Genomic DNA, 17,207 nt, shown 5'->3' on the forward strand with positions numbered 1-17,207 from the left:
TAAAGTAATTAGCCCCCAACTAAAATAAATAAATTTATTAAAAAAAAAAAAACAATAAAAACATGAAATTAAAGACGCTTGCTCCATGGAAGAAAAGTTATGACCAACCTAGACAGCATATTAAAAAGCCGAGACATTGCTTTGTCAACAAAGGTCTGTCTAGTCAAAGCCATGGTTTTTCTAGTAGTCATGTATGGATGTAAGAGTTGGACTATAAAGAAAGCTGAAGGCCAAAGAATTGATGCTTTTGAACTGTGGTGTTGGAGAAGACTCTTGAGAGTCCTTTGCACTGCAAGGAGATCCAACCAGTCAACCAGTCTTAAAGGAAATCAGTCCTAAATATTCATTGGAAGGACTGATGCTGAAGCTGAAACTCCAATACTTTGGCCACCTGATGCAAAGAACTGACTCATTGGAAAAGACCCTGATGCTGGGAAAGATTGAAGGCAGAAGGAGAAGGGGACGATAGAGGATGAGATGGTTGGATGGCATCACATGTGTTGGAGTAAACTCTGGGAGTTGGTATGGTGATGGACAGGGAAGCCTGGCATGCTACAGTTCATGGGGTTGCAAATCATTGGACACAACTGAACAACTGAATGGAACTGAACTGAATTAAAAACAGCATATTTAAGTTGTCATGAAACAGAAATATAGTGCTGTGCAATTTATATAGCTATTTTCATGCACTTTTTTCCTGGTTTTATAGTGCTCTGATCTTCCTTCATCGACTCCACAAAAAAAATACTGACTGCATCTATGTGCCAGGCTCTGTACTAGCTACCAGTAATACAAGGAATACACGAACATCTTACCACTACTGCTGCCTTCAGTTTTGTGGAGGGAAACAGGCTTGGATAAAACAATTACACAGAGATTATTTCCATTATAATTGTGAAAATTGCCATAAATGAAAGTTGAGTGGAAAGTTGACTGTTCACTTGTCTATTGGCAGTTTGAATGGAAAGTTGACTTGTCTGGGACAACAAGGATGGAAGAGATTCACTGTCCTCTGATAGTTTGTCAGGTAGTGCAGATGGGTGCCTGCAGAGATCTCTCTACTAAATTATAGGTTCAGATGACCATTATATCTACTACTGTGGGCAAGAATCACTTAGAATAAATGGAGTAGCCATCATAGTCAAATAAAGAGTCCTAAATACAGAACATAGGTGCAGTCTCAGAAATGACAGAATGATTTCCATCCATTTCCAAGGCAAATCATTCAATATCACAGTAATCCAGAAATGGTATGGACCTAACAGAAGCTGAAGATATAAAGAAGAGGTGGCAAGAATACACAGAAGAACTGTACAAAAAAGATCTTCGTGACCCAGATAATAACCATGGTGTGATCGCTCACCTAGAGCCGGACATCCTGAAATGCGAAGTCAAGTGGGCCTTAGAAAGCATCACTACGAACAAAGCTAGTGGAGGTGATGGAATTCCAGTTGAGCTATTTCAAATCCTGAAAGATGATGCTGTGAAAGTGCTGCACTCAATATGCCAGCCAATCTGGAAAACTCAGCAGTGGCCACAGGACTGGAAAAGGTCAGTTCTCATTCCAATCCCAAAGAAAGGCAATGCCAAAGAATGCTCAAACTACCGCACAATTGCACTCATCTCACATGCTAGTAAAGTAATGCTCAAAATTCTCCAAGCCAGGCTTCAGCAATACAGGAACCGTGAACTTCCAGATGTTCAAGCTGGTTTTAGAAAAGGCAGAGGAACCAGAGATCAAATTGCTAACATACGCTGGATCATCAAAAAAGCAAGAGAGTTCCAGAAAAAACATCTATTTCTGCTTTATTGACTATGCCAAAGCCTTTGACTGTGTGGATCACAATAAACTGTGGAAAATTCTGAAAGAGATGGGAATACCAGACCATCTGACCTGACTCTTGAGAAACCTGTATGCAGGTCAGGAAGCAACAGTTAGAACTGGACATGGAACAACAGACCGGTTCCAAATAGGAAAAGGAATATGTCAAGGTTGTATATTGTCACCCTGCTTATTTAACTTATATGCAGAGTACATCATGAGAAATGCTGGGCTGGAAGAAACACAAGCTGGAATCAAGATTGCCGGGAGAAATATCAATAACCTCAGATATGCAGATGACACCACCCTTATGGCAGAAAGTGAAGAAGAACTGAAGAGCCTCTTGATGAAAGTGAAAGAGGAGAGTGAAAAAGTTGGCTTAAAGCTCAACGTTCAGAAAACTAAGATCATGGCATCTGGTCCCATCACTTCATGGGAAATAGATGGGGAAACAGTGGAAACGGTGTCAGATTTTATTTTTTTGGGCTCCAAAATCACTGCTGATGGCGATTGCAGCCATGAAATTAAGATGCTTACTCCTTGGAAGGAAGGTTATCGCCAACCTAGATAGCATATTTAAAAGCAGAGACATTACTTTGCCAACAAAAGTCCGTCTAGTCAAGGCTATGGTTTTTCCAGTGGTCATGTATGGATGTGAGAGTTGGATGGTGAAGAAAGCTGAGCGCCGAAGAATTGATGCTTTTGAACTGTCGTGTTGGTAAAGACTCTTGAGAGTCCCTTGGACTGCAAGGAGATCCAACCAGTCCATCCTAAAGGAGATCAGTCCTGGGTGTTCATTGGAAGGACTGATATTGAAGCTGAAACTCCAATACTTTGGCCACCTCATGCGAAGAGTTGACTTATTGGAAAAGACCCTAATGCTGGGAAGCATTGTGGGCAGGAGGAGAAGGGGACGACAGAGGATGAGATGGCTAGATGACAGCATCGACTCGATGGACATGGGTTTGGATAGACTCCGGGAGTTGGTGATGGACAGGGAGGCCTGGCGTGCTGTGATTCATGGGGTCGCAAAGAGTTGGACCCAACTGAGCGACTGAGCTGAACTGAACTGAATCCAAGTTTATGCCCCAACCACTAATACTGAAGAAGCTGAAGTTTAACAGTTCTGTGAAGACCTACAAGACCTTCTAGAACTAACACCCAAAAAAGATGTCGTTTTCATCATAGGAGACTGGAATGCAAAAGTAGGAAGTCAAGAGATACCTGGAGTAACAGGCAAGTTTGGCCATGGAGTACAAAATGAAGCAGGGCCAAGGCTAACAGAGTTTTGCCAAGAGAATGCATGGGTCATAGCAAACACTCTCTTCCAACAACACAAGAGAAGACTCTACACACAGACATAACCATACGGTTAATACCAAAATCAGATTGATTATATTCTTTGCAGCCAAAGATGGAGGTGCTCTATATAGGCAGCAAAAAAAGACCAAGAGCTGACTGTGGCTCATATCATGAACTCCTTGTTGCTAAATTCACACTTAAATTGAAGAAAATAGGGAAAACCACTAGACCATTCAGGTATGACCTAAACCAAATCCCTTACGATTATACAGTGGAAGTGACAAATAGATACAAGGGATTAGATGTGATAGACAAAGTGCCTGAAGAACTATGGACAGAGGTTCATGACATTGTACAGGAGGCATGGATCAAGACCATCCCCAACAAAAAGAAATTCAAAAAGGCAAAATAGTTGTCTGAGGAGACCTTACAAATAGCTGAGAAAAGAACAGAAGCTAAAGGCAAAGGAGAAACGGGAAGATATACCCATTTGAATGCAGAGTTTCAAAGAATAGCAAGGAGAGATAAGAAAGCCATCTGCAGTGGTCAATGCAAAGAAATAGACGAAAACAGTAGAATAGGAAAGACTAGAGATCTCTTCAAGAAAATTAGAGATACCAAGGGAACATTTCATGCAAAGATGGGCACAATAAAGGACAGAAATGGCATGGACTTAACAGAAGCAGATGATATTAAGAAGAGGTGGCAAGAATACACAGAAGATCTATACAAAAAAGATCTTCATGACCCAGATAACCATGATGGTGTGATCACTCACCTAGAGCTAGACATCCTGGAATGCGAAGTCAAGTGGCCCTTAGGAAGCATCACTATGAACAAAGCTAGTGGAGATGATGGAATTCTAGTTGAGCTATTTCAAATCCTAGAAGATGATGCTGTGAAAGTGCTATACTCAATATGCCCTCAAATTTGGAAAATTCAGCAGTGGCCACAGAACTGGAAAAGGTCAGTTTTCATTCCATTCTCAAAGAAAGGCAATGTCAAAGAATGCTCAAACTACCCCACAATTGCATTCAAAAAAAGGCAATGTCAAAGAATGCTCAAACTACCACACAATTGCATTCATCTCACATGCTAGCAAAGTAATGCTCAAAATTCTCCAAGCTAGGCTGCAACAATACATGAACCATGAACTTCCAGATGTTCAAGCTGGATTTAGAAAAGGCAGGGGAACCAGAGATCAAATTGCCAACATCCATTGGATCATTGAAAAAGCAAAAGAGTTCCAGAAAAACATCTACTTCTGCTTTATTGAGTATGCCAAAGCCTTTGACTGAGTGGATCATAAAATAACTATGGAAAATTATTAAAGAGATGGTAATACCATACCACCTTACCTGCCTCCTGAGAAATCTGTATGAAGCTCAAGAAGCAACAGTTAGAACCGGGCATGGAACAACATACTGGTTCCAAATTGGGAAAGGAGTACGTCAAGGCTGGATATTATCACCCTGCTTATTTAACTTATATGCAAAGTACATCATGTGAAATGCCAGTCTGAATGAATCACAAGCTGGAATCAAGATTGCCAGGAGAAATATCAATAACCTCAGATAAGTGGATGACACCACCCTTAAGGCAGAAAGTGAAGAACTAAAGAGCCTCTTGATGAAAGTGAAAGAGGAGAGTGAAAAAGTTGGCTTAAACTCAACATTCAGAAAACTAAGATGATGGCATCCAGTTCCATCACTCCATGGCAAACAGATGGGGAAACAATGGAAACAGTGGCAGACTTTATTTTCTTAGGCTCCAAAATCACTGCAGATGGTGACTGCAGCCATGAAATTAAAAGATGCTTGTGTTGGACAAAAAGCTATGAGTAACCTAGAGAACATATTAAAAAGCAGAGATGTTACTATGCCAACAAAGATCCGTCTAGTCAAAGCTATGGTTTTTCCAGGAGTCATATATGGATGTGAGAGTTGGACTATAAAGAAAGCTAAACACCAAAGAATTGATGCCTTTGAACTGTGGTGTTGGTGAAGACTCTTGAGAGTCCCTTGGACTGCAGAGAGATCCAACTAGTCAATCCTAAAGGAGATCAGTCCTGGGTGTTCAATGGTAAGACTGATGTAGAAGCTGAAACTCCAATACTTTGGCCACCTGATGCAAAGAGCTGACTCATTGGAAAAGACCGTGATGCTGGGAAAGATTGAGGGCAGGAGGAGAAGGGGACGACAGAGGATGAGATGGTTGGATAGCATCACCGACTCAGTGGACATGGATTTGGGTGAACTCTGGGAGTTGGTGATGGACAGGGAGGCCTGGTGTGCTGCGGTTCATGGGGTCGCAAAGAGTCAGACATGACTGAGAGACTGAACTGAATTGATGGCTGATTAATGTTGAAGTTTGACAGAAAACAGCAAAATTCTGTCAAGGAGTTCAGTTCAGTTCAGGTCATGTGTATATATAAATATATATATATGTTGCTGCTGCTGCTAAGTCGCTTCAGTTGCGTCCGTCTCTGTGCGACCCCATGGACTGTAGCCTACCACGCTCCTCCACCCATGGGATTTTCCAAGCAAGAGTACTGGAGTGGGGTACCATTGCCTTCTCCACATATATATATATGGAGAAGGAAAAGGCAACCCATTCCATTTCAGTGTTCTCTTTTTTAATTAATTAATTTTTTACTGAAGGATAATTGCAAAAGGTCAGTTTTCATTCCTATATATATATACATGCATATATATATGTATATATATGTATACATATATATATATGCCGGAGTCCAGCTCCGGCAGCCAGGGAATCGCCCTGAAGGGATGAACGGGGTCGGCGAATGATGCAGCCTCTCACTCATTTGGACTGCATCTCGGCGGAGAAAATGATGCAGTCTCTCGCTCAAAGCACTGGGCTGCATGTTTATTTTAAGCATCAGGTTTTCTTTTATACTTTTACAAAAGCATTAGGTCAGAGGTATGACATCTTCAGTTTCCCCTCACCCATATTTACTGTCTCCATAAATCATTGTTGTCCTTCAGAGTTCCCTCTTAAGTGTCCTTGTGATATCATTGTAACTCAAGTTTGTCTCTGGGCTGTATACCACATTCCTCAGTTTATTTCTTATCTCTTTAAATCCTGCTCTCCCCTAGTAACTTAAGCTCATCATCTCCTAAAAAGGCTTTTAGCTATTAGTATCTCTAAAATACCTAGTTTCCATAAGCTATAGTAAAATATGCCAACACTACAACATACCTTAAACTTTTAGCTTCTAACCATTCTTAATTATTCCTAACACCTAAACTCAGCAAACTTCTTTTGCCATAAACATTCCCCTTACAGGCAGGTTTCAGATAACAATGTTTCCCATGGTCTCAAGCTGCAGCCTATGTGCTCATCCTGGAGCATTCTTTGTAAAGATCCTTGAACAAATGCCAGTAGTTAACTTTATGGATTATAACATTCTTTCCAGCCAACTCAACCGGAGGAAAGAAAGGACAAGTCAGAATCACAAGACCTAACTCCTTCATCCCGCGACCGTGCCTGCGGGATGAGGAGAGGGGGTTGGGGCCGTGCCTCCATTTTGTCAGTAATGCCTATCGCGGCTCCCAACATATATATATGCTGCTCATTGGAGAAGGAAATGGCAACCCACCCCAGTATTCTTGCCTGAAGGATACCAGGGACAGAGGAGCCTGGTGTGCTGCCATCTAAGGGGTCGCACAGAGTCGGACACGACTGAAGTGACTTAGCAGCAGCATATTCCTCATTACTCTCTAAATTTTCTAAAGACCATCTTGTGGCCAGAAACTGTCATGAGTTTCAGTGTATTTGATTATGTGTTTATAATGAGTATGGGACTTTCCTGATGGTCCTGTGGCTAAGATTTCTCACTTCCAATGCAGGGGGCCTGGGTTCAATCCCTGGTCAGGGAACTAAATCTCACATGCCACAACTAAGACCCTGCAGAGCCAAATAAACTATGTTTTCTTAAAAAGAAAATTAGTCAAGGATTCACCTGAGGTGACAATGTTTTAATTTTTAATGAATCTTCCTAAAACTCATGCACTCTTTCTATGAGGTCAAAGTTTGATAAACACTAGCTTATTCTATATCTTACTATAATCTTGGTCACTCTTAATAAGAGAGGTCTATATGACAGAGACCAGATAAATCTATGAGGAAAAATAACTATGACTTGATCTTTGTTCATAACACTCCAATTAATATTAACATTATTTTAAATTCTTTTCTTTTTCTTTCTTTTTTTGGGTCTATGTCATAATAAATATTGGGGCTTCCCCTTGTGGCTCAGTGGTAAAGAATCTGCCTGCCAAGGCAGAGATGCAGGATATTCAGGTTCAATCCCTTCCCTTCTCTAGGGATCAGGAAGATCCCCTGGAAAAGGCAGTGGCAACTCACTCCAGCATTCTTACCTGGGAAATCCCATGGACAGAGGATCCTGATGGGCTACAGTCCAAAGAATGGGACATGACTTCGCAGCTAAACAACAATAAATATTTTCCTCCTTTCCTTTCCTGAAGTCCAGTTTGTATCTAAGTTTGTCATCTTATCCTGCATCCCATCTTTCGTTGACTACAAATACTCTGTCTCTCCTATACTTTTCAGAATCAGTTTTATTCTCATGTTAACACCTGGTTAGTGAATGAAATAAATTTTTGACACATATTCATTGCATATTTGTATGGAGTCATGTTACCAGCTTTTGCAGTTTATGTTTTGGAAGTCTGAGATGTCCAAGTGGACTCACCTGCCAGGACCAATTTACCTGCCTTAGAGGAGCACCTCATGGGCTACTTAAGCCCAGTCATGTGTCAAAAGAATTTTCCCTCTGCTGACTCTCTTCCTCAGATTCTTTTTTGTTTCTCTTCTCTGTATTTGCTTTTGTTTCTTTTCTTAGCCAAATTGATTCATCTGTCCACATTCTAACTTGTGATTTGAGCCATTTCTCTTTCCATTCCTGTGTCCAGGAACTAGTGGATAAAGGACAGTGGTGTACTGGTAAAAATGTTTAACAACTGGCTTACTGAATGGCATAGTGGCTGTTTTCAGCATCTACTAACTTCTGTGGTATACATATTTGAATATGGCCAATGGTGAACTACCAATGTAGAGTCCTTGCTGCAAAGGGCTCTGGTGAGCCAGTGAAGTGGCCACAACACACAGCTGGTCCTGGACGGAGAGGCAGGTCTCGGCTCCGTAAGTGAGGGAACATCCTGTATGTTCCTGGGTCCTTAGGAAATAGTGGTTGGGCCACATTTTTTTCTACAGTGCAGCACGGAAAGTCATGTGTAATGGGCTTTCAGGCATCACTCCCATGGAACGCACATAGTGGATGATTTACTCCTCACTGGTGGCAGCAATAATAGCAATAACTGAGAATCCGACTCCTTCTTCTGCTCCCTTGGTGATCTCTGAGAATGATGAGGACCAATCTTCCACTGGATAAAACATGACAGACAAAGAATATGGCCTATTAGGCTTTGTTGTTTCTGTATTTGTCTATTTGTGAGCACAAGTCAATTAAGACAATATTTTGTGCTCACTGGGAAGGAGAACAGCTCTTTAACATATGACCAGAGAGCTTTTGTGTTTCTGTATTGACTTTTGATCTGTGAATGAGAACTGAAGCTACAAATTCTCTGATACCTGTGTGTCTGTCATTGAGAACAGCCTCTACCTCTTTTGATAGAAGGTGAAATACTAGTAAACTAGATTTTAAATAACTAATACATTAAATTATAGTGTCTTTAAAAAGGAGTATGGAGCAATTCCTTGAAAGACTAAATCTGCCAAAACTCACACTAGGAAAAAAAAAAGAAACCAATATGAAAAGTTCTGTATCTATTAAAGGAATTGAGTAAATAATAACCTTCCAAAATAGAAAACAATATACCCAGATGGGTTCATTGGTCAATTCTTCCATACATTTAAGGAAAAAAATATACCAGTTCTCTACAAGCTCCTTCAGTGTAAAAACAGAGAGACTACTTCTTAACTCATTCTATGAGGCCAGTATTATCTTAATACAAAAAGCAGACAAAGATATGACAAGAAAAGAAAATTTCGGGCCAGTATCTCTCATGAAATAGATGCAAAAGCCCTCAACAAAATCAAATCCAAAACAAGTATATAAAGAATTATATATCACAACCAAGTAGTATTCATCCTGATAAAAACAGACTGGTTCAACATTTGAAAATTAATTAATATGCTCCATTACATCAATAAACTAAGGAATAAAAACCACATTATCACACCAATAGATGCAGAAAACATGTTTGAAAACATTCAATAACTATTCATGATAAAAAAAAAAACTCTCAGTAAACTAGGAAGAGAGGAAGAGAGGTGACCTTTCTCAACCTGATAAAGACTATCCACAGAATATCTCAAGATAACATTGTACTTAACGGTGAGAAACAGGAATCTGATTAAATAAAATTTATATATTAAGGCAGAACAAGAAAAACATTAAACATAAAATTTCCTCTCTATGTTTGCATGGTTCTCCTCCCTCTCTAATATGCAGGATACATATGTATATATATTACACATTAACCGGAGCTCCTCAACGTTGGGAGGGATTGCTCAAGTTTTTTCTTTCTTCTGATGCTAGCAATGTAACTTCTTAAAAGAATAGTATTCTTTACCAGATCTTAAGGGGTCGTGGTGATTTGCTGCTTGCTTTACACTGCGTATCTGAACAATGTATCCTTGGTAAACTATCTGTACATCATTTTGATATACTATCGTTTGTCTCAAAAACAGATATAACTGTGCCTTTGACTTCTAACAGGAGAACAGTTCTCTGAGCTTTGAGCATCTGCTTCCAGGATTATAATCCTTAGCTTGGTTTGAATAAAAATCCTTTTTCTTTTTCTCCTTAACTTGAAGGTTGATTGAATTTTTGTTGACAAAGCTTTCCCTCCAAGATCAGATACAAAGCAAGGACCTCCTCTCACCACTCCTTTCCAAAATATTACTGGAAGCCCTTGATAATGCAATGTGTCAAGAAAAGGAAATAGAAGGCATACAGATTGGGAAGGAAGACATAAAATGGTCTTTGTTTGCAGATGACGTGATCATCTATATAGAAAATCCCCAAAAAAATACCCTCCCAAAAAATTCCTGGAACAAATAAATATTCTAGCAAGGTTTCAGGACATAAAGTTAATATTAAAAAAGTCAATAGCTTTCCTATACACAACAATAAACAAATTAAATTTGGAATTTAAACCATGATATTATTTATATTAACACACTACCAAAATGAAGTACTTAGGTATAAATCTAACAGGAGATATACAAGATCTATATAAGAAGGACTATAAAACTCTAAGGAATAAAATCAAAGAACTAAGGGATTTCCTCGGTGGTCCAGAAGTTAAGACTCTGCTCTTCCAATGTAGAATCCCCAGTCTGAGGACTAAGATCCTGCATGGGGCATGGTGCAGCCACACACACACACACACACACACACACACACACACAATCAAAGAACTAAATAAACAGGGATATATTCCATGTTCATGGATCTGAAGTTTCAATACTTCAGATCAGTTCTTCCCAAACTGATCTATAGATTGGATGCAATCCTAACCAAAACACCAGCAAGTTATTTTATTTATATTCACAACATGATTCTAAAGATCACATGGAGAAGCATAAGACTTAGACTAGCCAAGGCAACACGGAAGGAGAAGGATGAAGATGGAGGATTAACACTATCTGACTTTAAGACTTACTGTAAAGCTACAGTAATCAAGATAGTGTGATACTGGCAAAAGGATAGACCAGTGGAGCAAAATAGAGAGCCCAGAAACAGACCCCCACAAACGCAGTCAGTTGATCATCGACAAAAGAACAAAGGCAATACAATGGAGCAAAGACAGTCTCTTCAACAAATGGTGCTGGAACAACTAGACATACACATGCAAACGATATGAATCTAGACACAGATCTTGCATTTTTCACAAAAATTAACTCAAAATGGATCATAGACCTGAATGTAAAACACAAAACTATAAAAACTCCTAGAAGAAAAGATAGGAGAAACATTAGACTTATATTTCAGTATGGTGATGACTTTTTCAATACAATACCAAAGGCACAATCCATGAGAGAAGAAATTGATAAGTTGGACTTCATTAACATTAAAAACTTGTGCTCTGTGAAAGACACTGTCAAGAAAATGAAAAGACAGATCACAGACTGGGAGAAAATGTTTGCAAAAGACATAGTTTGATAAGGGACGTATCCAAAATACACAGAGAACCCATAAAAATCAACAATAGAAACCAACAACCTAATTAATAAGTTGGCTTCCCTGATGGCTCAATGTATAAAGGAATCCTCCTGTAGTGCAGCAGACCTGGGTTCAATCCCTGGGTTGGGAAGTTTCCCTAGAGAAGGGCATGGCAACCCACTCTAGTATTCTTGCCTGGAGAATCCCCATGGACAGAGGAGGCTGGCAGGCTGCAGTCCATGAGGTCGCAAAGAGTTGGGCATGACTGAGTGCCTAAGCACACAGCAATTAATAAATGGTCAAAGACCTTAACAGACTCTTCATCTAAAAAGATGCTCCACATTATATATCACCATATAGCTCTAAACATGTGATCCAGTAATTGCTCTCCTTGGTGTTTACCCAAAGGAGTTGAAAACTTATGTCTACACAGAAATCTGCACACGGATTTTTATTAGCATCTTTATTCAGAATTGCCAAAACTTGGAAGCAATCACGATGTCTTCAGTGGGTAAATGGATAAACTGTGGGACATTCAGAAGGGCTTCCCTAAATTGCTCAACAGGTAAAGAATCTGCCTGCAATACAGAAGATACAGGAAATGAGGGTTCAATCCCTGGGTCAAGAAGCTTTCCTAGAGGAGGAAATGACAACCCACTCCTGTATTCTTGCCTGGAGAATCTCATGGAGAAAGGAACCTGACGGGCTACAGTCCAGAGGGTCACAAAGAGTCAGACATGATTGAGCATGCATGCAACAACAACATTCAAATCCCAGTGCTAAAAACAAATGGGTGCTTCCCAGGTGCAGGAGACACAGAAGACATGGATTTGGTCCCTGAGTCAGGAAGATCCTATGGAGAAGGAAATGGCAACCCACTTCAGTATTCTTGCCTGGAGAATCCCATGGACAGAGGAGCTTGGCAGGCTACAATCCATGGGGTCACAAAGAGTCGGACACAACAGAAATGAATGAGAACACACAAAGACAAATGAGCTATCAAATCATGAAAAGAAATAGAGAAATCTTAACTACATATCACCAAGTGGAAGAAGTCAGTCTGAAAAGGCTTCATAATATATGATTGCAACGCTGTGGCATTTGGGAAAAGGCAAGAAGATGGAGACAATAAAAGAGATCAGAGGTTTGGTGAGGAGAGAAGGAAAGGAAAGTGAAGGAGGCAGGGAGAGATGAATAAGCAGAGGACAGATGATTTTTTAAGGCAGTGATAATATTCTGTGTGATACGATAATGATGTATATATGTCATTATTCATTTGTCTAAATGGATAGAATGAATAAAACCATAACTGAACCCCTGGATAAACTATGGATTTATGAACACTGGGTGATTATTATGTGTCAATGAAGGTTTGAAAGTGAAAGTGAAAGTTGCTCAGTTGTATCCGACTCTTTGCGACCCCATGGACTACACAGTCCAGGGAATTCTCCAGGCCAGAATACTGGAGTGGGTAGCCATTCCCTCCTCCAAGGAATCTTCCCAACCCAGGGATCGAACCCAGGTCTCCCGCATTGCAGGCAGATTCGTCACCAGTTGAGCCACAAGGGAAGCCCAAATGTAGGTTTATCATTTGTTAAAACAAAAAAGGCACAATTCCGATAAGGGATGTTGATAAAGCGGAGGTTATGTATACATAAGGGGAGAGGATATAAGGAGAGCTCTGTACCTTCTTCTCAATTTTATTGTAAACCAAAAACTTCTCCGAGGAAATAAGTCTTTCAAAAGTCTGAGACCTGTTTTTTTGTTGACCTGTTGGTTTACAGAGAATAGAAAGGGCTAATGTATGTCTAATATCCGCAAACTTTCTTGAAAATAAAAAAATGGAGCTTTTATGGCAGTGCTCTGTGAGTGCCAATTTTTTAGGAAAAAAAGAAACTCTCATAGAAAGTTCTGCTCTGAAACATTTTGATATAAGAAGCCAAATTCAAAACACCATGTGAACCCTTGGACAGGTCTAGTTTTATCATTTTGGTTTAAAAATAACAATATTGATATTGTGACCAAAATAGCAGAGTAGGAAGACCCTAGGCTTACCCCCTCCCACAGGTATACCAGAATTATAACTATTTACAGAGCAACTAGTGACGAGAAAGACTGGAAGACCGGGAGACAAGATCTACCACTAAAGACATAAAGAAGGAATCATAATGAGAGGGTAGGAGGTACAGAGATGCTGCTTAGTCAAGACCCACACCCCTGTGTGGGAGATCCACAAATAAGAGGATGATTACAATTGCAGAGTTTCTCCCCAAAGAACAAGGGTTGGAGCTCCACACTGGGCTCCCCAGCCTAGGCATCCTGCAGTGAGAAGATGAGCCCCCAGAACATTTGGCTTTGATGCCAGCAAGAGTTACTTTTGGGAGAGCCAGAGGGCTGTGGAAAAAGAGAGACTGCACTCTTAAAAGGTGTACACAAAACCTCACATGCTCTGGAACTCAGGGCAGAGCAGGAATTTGAAAGGAGCCACGATCAGACCTCCCTGCTGATCTTGAGGAGTCTTCTGGAGAGGCAGGAGGCAACTGGAGCTCACTCGGGGAACAAGGACACTAGTAGCAACTATTTGGGAGCTCATTCTACCATGAGGATGCTTGCTGGCAAGCACCTTTTTAGAATCCTTCCCCTGATCATTAGCACTGGGACTCAGACCTGCCCACCAGCCTGTCTACACCACTACTGGAACATGTCAGGCCAAGTAACTAGCTAGGCAGGGACACTGGTCAACAGATGAACAGGCTGGCCCCCTTAAGACCCATAGCTTCCCTAGAACCCAGCCCTTTACTCCAGAGAGCCCAGGACCTGGCTGCACACACCAATGTGCACATGCTAAGTCGCTTCAGTCATGTCCAACTCTTCGCGACCCTATGGACTGTAGCCCACCAGTCTCCTCTGTCCATGGGGATTCTCTAGGCAAGAATACTGGAGTGCGTTGCCATGCCCTCCTTCAGGGGATCTTTGCCACCCAGAGATCAAACCTGAGTTTCCTGCATTGCAGGTGGATTCTTTACCACTGAGCCACTTGGGAAGCCCCACATACCAGAGGGTGAGCACTAAGCCTGGAACCAACCTCACTCACCAGAGGGAAGGCCCCAGCTCCAGGACACCTTGGGCTCTGCAGCCAGAGACCCCAGGGCTTGCCTCTACCCATCAGCAGGCAGACACCAGTACCCAGAACCTGTGAACCCTTCAACTAGACACCCCAGGATCTAGCATCCCTCACCAGTGGACTGACTGCGGTAATGGGATGTACAACACTAATCATCAAATGCAAATCAAAACCACAATGAGATATCACCTCACACCTGTCAGAATGGCTTTTATCAAAGAGGTGACAAATAACAAGTGTTGGTGAGGATGTGGAAAAAAGGGAATCCTTTTGTACTGCTTGTGGGAAAGTAAATTGACATAGCCACTCTCTGAAACACAGCATAGAGATTCCTCAATTATTAAAAACAGAAGTACCGTATGATCCAGCAACCCCACTCCTGGGTATTCATCTGAAGAAAACAAAAACACTAATTTGAAAAAAATATACGCAGACTCATGTTCATTGCTACATCATTTACAATAGCCAAGATATAGATATAACATAAATGCTCACTAAAGACGAATGGATGAAGAAGTTATGGTTTGTATAAAAACAGTGGAATATTAGCCATTAAAAAAAAAAATGAAATCTTGTCATTTGCAACAACATGGGTGGACCTAGAGGACATTATGCGAAATAAGTAAGTGAAATAAGTAAGACAGAGAAAAACAAATACTGCATGATTTCACTTATATGCAACCTAAAAAATAATACAAATGAATAAACATAAAAATACAGAAACAAAGTTATAGATGCAGAGGAAAAAACAGGTGGTTGCCATAGGGGATTGCTTTGCAGGGAGGAAATCGGTAGGTGAGATTAACAGGTACAAACTTCCAACTGCAAAATAAATGAGTCACAGGCATGAAATGCACAGCGTGGGGAATATAGTCAGTCACTATGTAATATCTTTGCATGGTGGCACATGGTAGTTAGACTTAATGATGTTACCATTTTGAAATGTGTGTGCTGTGCTACGCTTAGTCGCTGAGTTGTGTCCGACTCTTTGCGAACCCGTGGACTGTAGCTCTCCAGGCTACTCTGTTCATGGGATTCTCTAGGCAAGAATACTGGAGTGGGTTGTCATGTCCTCCTCCAGGGGATCTTCCCAACCCAGGGATCAAACCCAGGTCTCTTGCATTGCAGGCAGATTCTTTACAGTCTGAGCCACAAGGGAAGCCCAAGAAGACTGGAGTGGGTAGCCTATTCCTTCTCCAGGCATCTTCCAGACCCATTAAATGGAACTGGGGTCTCTTGCATTGCAGGCAGATTCTTTACCAGCTGAGCAACCAGGGAAGCCCTTTGAAATGTATAAAAACGTCAAATCACTATGTTGTGAACAGGAACTACCATAGCGCTGAAGGTCAGTTATACTTCAAAAGCAAACAAACAAAATCAAAGAAACCCTGGTGGTCCAGTGGTTAAGAATCTGTCTTGCAATGCAGGGGATACAAGTTCAGTCCCTGGTGTGGGAACTCGGATTCCACATGTCATAGAGCAACTAAACCCCTGCACCACAACTACTGAAGCCCATGCACTTTGGAGCCCGCAAGCCACAACTAGAGAGTCTGAGTGCCACATGAAAGATCCTGCATGCTGCAACTAAGACCTGACACAGCCAAATAGATAAATATTTAAACAAACAAACCCATAAAAGAGATCAGGTTTGTAGTTATCAGAGGCAGAGGTTGAGGGGAGGGGGAGAGGGAGAACTGGATGAAGGTAGTCAAAATGTACAAACTTCCAGATATAAGATAAATAAGTATTAGGGATGTAATATATATAATGCTACATGTAATGAACACTGCTGTATGTTATGTATGAAAGTTGTTAAGAAAGGAAATCCCAAGAGTTCTCATCCCAAGGAAAAAATTGTTTCCTATATCTTTATTTTTGTATCTATATGACATGATGTTTATTAAATTTATTATGATAATCGTTTCATTTTTTATGTAAGTCAAATCATTATGCTGTACGCCTTAAATGTATAGAATGCTATATCAATTATATCTCAATAAAACTGAAGATAAATAAGTAAATAAAAATAATAATACGTCTTTTCTCCAATTTTACCAGTGTGGGGTGTAACACAAGTGTCTAATTTTTAAAATCAAGATGAGATTAACTTTTCTAACAGTTAATCTAAGCTTCCTAAAATTCTTGTACCACTTACAGATTAGATAGATTAACTTTATTCTCACATAATGTTTACAGCCACTGAAAATACGAAATAATGTGATCAGTGATATTGAGTTATAATACTAAGAAACACTTTCATATCAATAGCAGTTATATTTTGTAACATGTTAGATTAAGCATAATATCCAAAATCCTTAGTTTACACTACATTTAAACTAATATTAAATTGAGTTAACTAATATATAATCTTTGGATAGCTGGACGATTTCTAAGTAAAATAAAATATTGAAATATTGATCACAAAATATAATTTTGGAAAGCAACATACACTTTTGTATCTTATTTTTATATGAGATAGAATGACTGTAACTTTGCATTCAGTGCACTTCTGTCACTCAGTCATGTCCACCTCTGTGTGACCCCATGGACTGCAGGACGCCAGGCTTCCCGACACATCACCAACCCCCAGAGCCTGCTCAAACTCATGTCCATCGAGTCAGTGATGCCATCCAACCATCTCATCCTCTGTCATCCCCTTCTCCTCCGGCCTTCAATCTTTCCCAGCATCAGGGTCTTTTCCAACGAGTCAGCTCTTTGCATCAGGT

General features: G+C 40.4%; 1 protein-coding gene across 2 annotated transcripts in view; it reads right to left on the minus strand.

The window, feature by feature from the left end:
- The window catches only part of IRAG2 (inositol 1,4,5-triphosphate receptor associated 2), a 189,644-nt gene that overhangs the window by 126,650 nt on the left and 45,787 nt on the right, over positions 1–17,207 (minus strand). The window contains exon 3 of one of the 2 annotated variants that reach the window (XM_081483726.1): positions 7,878–8,550. The exons of the other annotated variant lie outside the window; for it this stretch is intronic. The gene's annotated coding sequence lies outside the window, so the exon portion shown is untranslated. The remainder of the gene's footprint in view (positions 1–7,877; positions 8,551–17,207) is intronic. 2 annotated transcript variants of the gene reach the window in all.

Source organism: Giraffa tippelskirchi, chromosome 4, assembly GCF_054371585.1.
Source record: "Giraffa tippelskirchi isolate mGirTip1 chromosome 4, T2T-mGirTip1v1.2.pri, whole genome shotgun sequence".
NCBI lineage: Eukaryota > Metazoa > Chordata > Mammalia > Artiodactyla > Giraffidae > Giraffa > Giraffa tippelskirchi.